The sequence below is a fragment of the Gossypium hirsutum genome, chromosome A11, assembly GCF_007990345.1.
Source record: "Gossypium hirsutum isolate 1008001.06 chromosome A11, Gossypium_hirsutum_v2.1, whole genome shotgun sequence".
Classification (NCBI taxonomy): domain Eukaryota; kingdom Viridiplantae; phylum Streptophyta; class Magnoliopsida; order Malvales; family Malvaceae; genus Gossypium; species Gossypium hirsutum.
Window position 1 is genome coordinate 98,487,209 of NC_053434.1, and position 8,205 is coordinate 98,495,413.

Consider the following 8,205-nt stretch of genomic DNA (forward strand, 5'->3'; position numbering starts at 1 on the left):
TCGAGTTTCAGATCAGGGATAGAGTGTTTTTGAAAGTATCTCCGTGGAAGAAAATACTTTAATATGGTCGTAAAGGCAAATTGAGCCCGCGATTTATCGGGCCGTATGAAGTTATCGAACGAGTTAGACGAGTTGCTTATCGGCTAGCATTGCCGTCTGAGTTAGAAAAGATACATAATGTATTTCATGTTTTGATGCTTCGATAACATCGATTCGATCCTTTGCATGTTATTTCCCCGACTAAAGTTGAGGTTCAGTTAGATTTATCGTATAGTGAACAACCGATCCGAATTCTAGCTTATGAGATCAAAGAGCTGAGAAATAAAAGAATAGCATTAGTAAAAGTATTATGGCACCAACATGAGGTAGAAGAAGCTAAGTGGGAACTCGAGGATGCTATGAGAAAACAATATCCAAACCTATTCACTGGTAAGATCTTCGAGGATGAAAATCCCTAAGGGGGAGAGTTGTAACAACCCGATTTTAGCTTAAATTGAAAAGGTGGTTTTGAAACCACAAATACGAGGTCGTGAAATTATTTTAATATTATTTTGGTGTTTATAGCATGTGAATATATATGTGTGAAAATTTTGTGAGCTAATTTTATCGTTTAAAGCTCAATTTGAAAAAAAGGACTTAATCGCGTAAAATGCAAAAGTTGCATTCTATTTGTTAAAGGTGTGTATTTGCTAACCCTAAACCCTAAACCCGTATTTATTAAAGATAGACATAAATGGCCTTGAATTATATGAACTATAATGTTTTAAACAAAGGTTAAAATGCTAATAATAGAATTAATGTATAATTAAAATAAAATAAACATGAAATTAGTCCATTATCATCTTTTTTGCACCAAAATTAAAAGATAAAGAAAGAAAATATAAAGCATTAGGGTTCGGCCATGTTGGTGATCAATTGAAGGTTCGTTTTTATTTCATTTTCGATGATTTCTATGTTTTTGTGATCGTTGCTTTGTGTACTAGCTAGCTCATGCCTCAATTCTTCAAAGTGTTGATGATTTTGAAAGTTTCCATTGATGAATTCATGTGTTCTTGAATGTTTGATAATGGAAAATGAGTATTTGTTGAGAGATTATCATGTTTTGTAAAGTGTTTTTAGTGAAATTGCATAAAAGGGACTAATTTGTGAAAAGTGTAAAATGTGAGGTTACATGTGTGAAATATTGATAAATATGGGCTTTTATGGAGCCTATAGATATTCGGCTAGCTTGGGTTTAGTTGAAATTGTTGTAAAGTGTTTTTATGAAATAAAGACTAAATTGAGAAAACGTGAAATTATAAGGGTTAATGTGTAAAATGTCCCAAATTGTGTGTTTTGAATGAAATTGAACGAATTGAGGAATAAAAGAGTTAATTTTGAATTTATATAGATCAAGAACGAAAGAAATTGGATTTAGATCGAGGGAAATCGAAAGTTATCGAATAGTCAATCTGGTTCTTCTATTCTGACTACGAGGTAAGTTCATATGCAAATAAATGTCTTTAAATTGAATTATATGTGTTTACTTGCCATTGAATTGTTATGAATGTGGATCAAGCAAATATGAGCAAGAAACAATGAAGTTATAATATCTAAAAGTCTCGTACGAACCTTAGAAATAGTATAGGACACGAATGTCATGACATTAGGTTATCGAGATGTGATTACATGTAAGACAATGTCTGGGACATTGGCATCGTTAATTGATTTCGTGTAAGACCCTGCTGGGAGAGTGACTTCGATATGTGATAACATGAAAGACCATATCTAGGATATGCCATTGTTCGAGCTTATGTGATTTCCGAGTATCCTTAACGATTCTGAATGGTTCAACGGGCTAAGTCAAGTTGACAAAAATTATGTGCATGAGCTAAGTGACTCAAGTACATACGAGACTCATACGAGTATTGAGAAGTGATGTAAATGATGAAATTTATTAAGATATTGAATATATGTTCAATGAGAAAGGTTTGAGAACTTGTGTGTGATTAGTTATGTTTAGCATATTTGAATTGATATGTAAAGGTTCATATGATAGATTTATTTGTGTATGGCTTACTAAGATTTTAAAGCTTACTTTTTGTGTTCTGTCCATGTTTTATAGATTTTCGAAGCTAGCTCGAACATCAGGGATCATTAGGAACCATCATCACACTATCGACTACTTGTTGGTACTTTTGGAGCTTTGTATATATGGTATATGGCATGTATAAACTAGTGTTATTTTGGTATATTTTAGGTCATGATATTAGCCATGAGATTTGGCTTGTAAATGTTAATATGTATGGCCATTTAAGTTGACTTGAATTATGTGCTTGATAACTGTTATATGTGAGGTATATAAGTTACCATGTGTTTTGACATGTTTGCAATGGTTGTTTATATGGCTAAGTGATTGCTTATTTGGTTATTATTAGTTAATGTATTAATGCTTGAGGAATGGTAAATTTTAGTATGATATGTGTGTGAATTGGCATGTTTTGGCTGCCTATATATATATATGTTGGAATGATACCATTTTGATGGCTAAGTGTGCATGAGAAAAGGGTGGCAAATTGGCTTTACAAATGGCCTATTTTTGTTCACACGGGCAGAGACATGGGCGTGTATCTCAGCCGTGTGTGACACACAGTCATGTTACCTAGGGTACCCTTCGAATTAAAGTCAGTATACCCTACAGACTTGGCACGGCCTAGATATACAGGCGTGTCTACTAGCCGTGTGTGGCACACAGGCTGGCACATGGGCGTGTGGTCGACCGTGTGACTCAAGTCAGTAACCCCCCTTAGTTTTCATACGGGCTTGCACAAGGGCATGTCCTCGGCCGTGTGGTGCAAGTCAGAATGTATGCCTGTTTTCACACGGCCTGTGACACAGGCGTGTCTGGTAGCCGTGTGAGGCACACAACCTGTTCACACGGGCGTGTGACCCTGAAATTAAAGAAAATTTTCTAAGTTTCTTAAAGTTTTCATATATTATCGGTTTAGTCCCGAAGCACTTTTAAGCATGTTTTAAGGTCTCGTAGAACCTTACATGGGACAATGTGTTTGATATGAATGGATTTTGATTATGATTGCATATATGTATGTGAATGAAATGTGTTATCTGGTAAAGACTCGTAACCCTATTCCAGCGTCAGATATGAGTTAGGGGTGTTACAGGTACAAGATCTTACCAATTTCACTTCTAGTTACACACTTCCTGATTATGTTATCTGCATATTGTTTAAACCAAAATAAATTCTCCTAAAAATAATACTGACAATTGTGAAGGAATTTCTTCCTTTGTTGGTATGTCATTTCTCGAGGAACTGTTCCACATGCTAAATAATTCACATAATCAACAAACCATAGAATTTCATGAATTTGACTTACATCGAAGATATGCTCATCTGGAAAATTCTCATTGATTAGAACAAGTGAATGAGTTACCTTGCTTTGTTCCAACAACCTCGATAGATGGTCAGCTATTTGGTTTTCAACATATTTTCTATCTTTAATCTCAAGTTCAATTTCTTAGAGTAAAAGTATCCATCGAATCAGCCTCGGTTTACATCTTTCTTTACGAGTAAGTATTTAATGGTTGCATGATCAGTAAATATTGTAACTTTGGTACCTATGAGATAAGAACGGAACTTGTCAAAAGTAAAAACTATAGCAAAGAATTCTTTTTCAGTTACCGTGTAATTATGTTAGGCTCCTGTCAAAGTTTTGCTTGCATAGTAGATAGGATGAAACACTTTATTTCTTCTTTGACCCATCACGCTTTAACAACAAAATCTCTAGCATCACATATTAACTCAAAAGGTGAGTTCCAATCAGGTGTAATGATTATTAGGGCTGAGATTAATCGATTCTTTAATTCCTCAAAAGATTAAAAGCATGCTTTGTTAAATTCAAAAATGGTGTCTTTCTCTAAAAGTATACACAAAGGCTTAGAAATTTTTGAAAAATCTTTGATGAACCTTCAGTAAAAACAGACATGGCCCAAGAAATTTCTAACTCCTTTCACACTAACTGGAGGCGATAATTTTTCAATTACAACCACCTTTACTTTTTCAACTTCAATACTGTTTCTGGAAATTTTGTGTCTTGAGACAATTCCCTCCCTAACCAGAAAGTGACATTTCTCCCAGTTAAGGACAAGATTTATCTCTTCGCGTCTCTTTAGTTCCTTAGCCAAATTAGTCAAACAAACATCATAAGTATTACCAAAAACAGAAAAATCATCCATGAATACCTTAACAAAAATTTCAACCATATCAGTAAATATTTTCATCATGCATCATTGAAATGTGGCACGTGCATTACATAATCCGAATGGCATTCGCCTAAAAGCAAATGTATCGTACAGAAAAGTAAAAGTCATTTTGTGTTGGTCTTTCAGGGCTACAAATATTTGGTTATATCCCGAATATCCATCTAAGAAGTAGTAAAATCTATTACCTGCTAGTTGGTCCAACATCTGATCCATAAAAGGCAGTAGAAAATGATCCTTATGAGTAACTTTGTTTAATTTTCTGTAGTCAATACAAATTCTCCAACCTGTGACTATCCTCATTGGGATTAACTCATTTCATTCATTTTCAACAATTGTGATTCCACCTTTCTTTGGTAGAAACTATACTAGAATTACCCATGAACTATTTGAGATGGGGTAGATAATTCCCGCATTTAACAATTTGATAACTTCCTTTTGCGTTACTTCTTTCATGATTGGATTGAGTCTCTTTTTCCCATCAATTATACCTCACTCACCTTCCTCTAGGATAATCTTGTGCATACAGAAGGATGGGTTTTTCCCTCGATTATCAGCTAAGGTCCAACCAATCGCCTTTTTAAGTTTCTTTAAAACTTCGACCAGTTGCTCCTCTTGGTATTCTGTTAGTTCTGCTGAAACAACCATAGGCAAAGTAGAACTGTTACTTCAAATAAACGTGTTTCAAATAGGAAGTAAATTAAGTTCGAGTTTGAGTGGTTATTTGATTAAGAACTTCGGTTGTGCGAATTCTCAAACTTCTAACTCTAAGGGTTCAAACCGTGCTTGTTGAACATAGTTCCTAGAATTGGCTTCCATCAAATCCATATTTTCATTACCTTCTTCATCTTCCAATGACTGAGACCCTAAAGTGTTCTCCAATGGGTATTTAATAAAACTATTCTTCCATTCCATAGAAACTAAGGTTTCTAACTCCTCCATATTCCTCCGTCGGATCAGAAAACTTCATTGCTTTAAGAACATTAAATGTTACATGATCATCTTGAACTCTCATGGTAAGTTCACCTTTTTACACGTCTATTAATGTTCTTCTCGTGGCTAGAAAAGGACTCCCTAGGATGATTGACACTTTCTTATCTGCTTCAAAATCTAAGACAATGAAATCAACAGGAAAAATAAACTTGTCTACTCTTACCAAAACATCCTCAATCATTCCTTTTGGATATGCTAAAGATCGATCTGCCAATTAGAATGTCACAGTCGTAGGTTTTACTTCACTTACTCCCAACAGCTTGAAAATAGACTTTGGCATCAAGTTGATACTTCCTCCTAAGTCATACAAAGCTTTACCATAGTAAGATTCTCCAATATTACAGGGTATAGTCAAGCTTCCCGGGTCCTTCAGTATTGAAGGTAGCTTGTTCTGTAAGAATGTACTGCACTCCTTCGTTAGAGCTACTATCTCAAACTCACTAAGTCTCTTATTCTTAGATAGAATATCTTTCATGAACTTCACTTAGTTGGGCATTTGTTTTAAGGCCTCCACCATTAGTATATTGATGTGAAGTTGCTTTAGAATATCCAAAAACTTTTTGAATTGTACCTCTTGTTTCTGCTTATTTGGTTGGAATTTTTGAGGATATGGAGGTGATGGAACTTTGGCTGGGACTAGACAACTTTTTTTAGGAGATAAATCTGCATTTAAGGAAGATGTTAGCTTATCATAATTCACTAATTTAATTTTTACGTCATCAAACTTTTTAATTTCTGGCTCTTCTAGTGCAAGAATTTCAACTGTTGGTTAACTTTCCTCTCCCTTGGTATGTTCTTCTTCAACCTTAATTGCTTTGGGCTTTGGGATCCAAAGTCTTGCCACTCCCTAATGCAACTACTTTGCAATATTCCTTACCTAAATTCCCTGGATTTTCTGTATTGCTTGGCAAGGCTCTGTGTGATCGGTTACGAAGCTCCATAGCTAACTAACCCATTTGGTTCTCCAAATTTTTTAGTGTTGTTGCCTGACTTTGTATTAAGGCGTCATTTTTCTCCAAGTACACCTTCAACAAATTCTCCAAACTATTGGATGATTTAGCTGGTGGTGGTTTTGGAATTTGTTGATTAAACCATTGGGGTTGACTTGGTCTATGCTGTATGCAAGTTTTGTTCGATCTATTTCCTTGGTTAATCCAAGAAAATTTTGGATGATTATGCCCTGAAGAATTATAGAAGTTAGACTATGGTCTTTATCCACTTGGTCTTTATCCACTTTTATTTTGGTGTTGATTTCATATATAGTAAACTGACTCGAGATTTGATGGACAATTCTCGAAAGAATGACCATCCCCATAATAAACACAGGAAATAACCTTGAATTGACTTGATGGTTGGGCTGCAATAAGATTAAAACCATTAGTAGCAAATTATTTCAACATTGAAGAGATATAAGATACTTTAATTGAGAGTGAAGTATGGGCATCTACTTCATGCACTCCGGCTACTCGTCTTCCTGAAGCTGCTCGATTTGTCGGCCACTGGTAATTGTTACTGGCTATTCTCTAAATGATTTTGTAAGCCTCATCATAAGACTTTGACTAAAAAGCACCATTCGTAGAAGCATCTACCACCAACCTTATGTGTACGTTAAGACTGTTGTAAAACGTCTCCAACTGGATGTAGTGTGGAATCTCGTGGTGAGGACATCTATGAAGTAACTCCTTAAATCTTTCTTACACCTTGTATAGGGACTCGTTATCCAATTTTTGAAAAGCGGTGATCTCATTTCGCAACTTAGCATTTTTGCTAGGTGGGAAATACTTTACCAAAAAACGCTCAGCTAATTCATGCCAAGTAGATATTGAATGTGGTGGCAAAGAATTAAGCCATGCTCGTGCTCGATCTCGCAACAAATACGAAAACAACTTCAATCTTAATGCGTTTTCAGTTACACCGGCTATCTTAAATGAATTTCTCACCTCCATGAATAGACGAAGGTGAAGGTGTAGATCTTTTGTGGGCATATCACTAAATTGGCCCATGGTTTGAAGCATTTGAAACATCACATGTTTCAATTCAAACTGCAATGCCTCAATCTCTGGTCTCTTAATTCTAAGATTTAACTCTTTAAAAAGTGGCACAACGTACTGTCTTATGGCACGATCCCTATCATCAGCAATAAGGACTGGATTTTGAACATAAGTAGCTCTATTCCCTTGAACATCATTTTGATTTCCAAGGTCAACTTTGGCTTATCTTTGAGCAACTCTTTCACATCTTTTTTGTCTAAATGTCCACTCAATTTCAAGGTCCATAGGTAATAAATTGATTATCCAATCTATGCTCATAAACACCTGAAAATAAAATCACAAAAAATTTAAAGAATAAAGAATTAATTTGTAAAGTTAGAAATAAAATAAAAACCAAATTGCAAACAATAATTTCACAAAAATGATTAAGCCAACATTCCCTGAAAACGGTGCCAAAAACTACTAATACATGGTTTGTGCAAGTGTAAACAGCCGTTATCAAATAATAAGTAAGTATAAGAGTTGTCATCTCCATAAGGACATTATAATCAATATTTTGTAAAATTAGTATTCAACAATTTGGTGAAAGAAACACAATAGTTCTGTGTGTTGATTGATGATTAAATTAACTTAAATGAACTAAATGCAAGAAGATCCCTAAATGCAATGTATGAAATAAAATGAATGAGATGGATTTAGCAGTAGAATTTACAAGATTTCAACAATGATAACATGAATAGACTAGAATAATTACATCATTCAACTTGGTTCATTTTTATCATGCCCATAATATTTTGGAAAATCTTCCATGGCAACTCGATATTTCATAAACTTTTCGAAACCAATATTAAGTCCTTTCAGAATCTTTTTCTTAGAAAAACGTGCATACTAACATGATCATATTTAACTAAGGGTTTCTTATAGTTTATTTGAAGTAACAGGGATGGATCAGGTTTGAAACAAT

The 8,205-nt window shown here is 34.6% G+C and overlaps 1 non-coding gene across 1 annotated transcript; it reads left to right on the forward strand.

Annotated features, from left to right (window-relative positions):
• Window positions 1-6,900: 6,900 nt before the first annotated feature.
• On the forward strand, window positions 6,901-7,006 carry LOC121210217 (small nucleolar RNA R71). Its single transcript, XR_005905340.1, has one exon. It is a non-coding gene; the product is annotated as a small nucleolar RNA R71 (small nucleolar RNA).
• The last annotated feature ends 1,199 nt before the right edge of the window (window positions 7,007-8,205 follow it).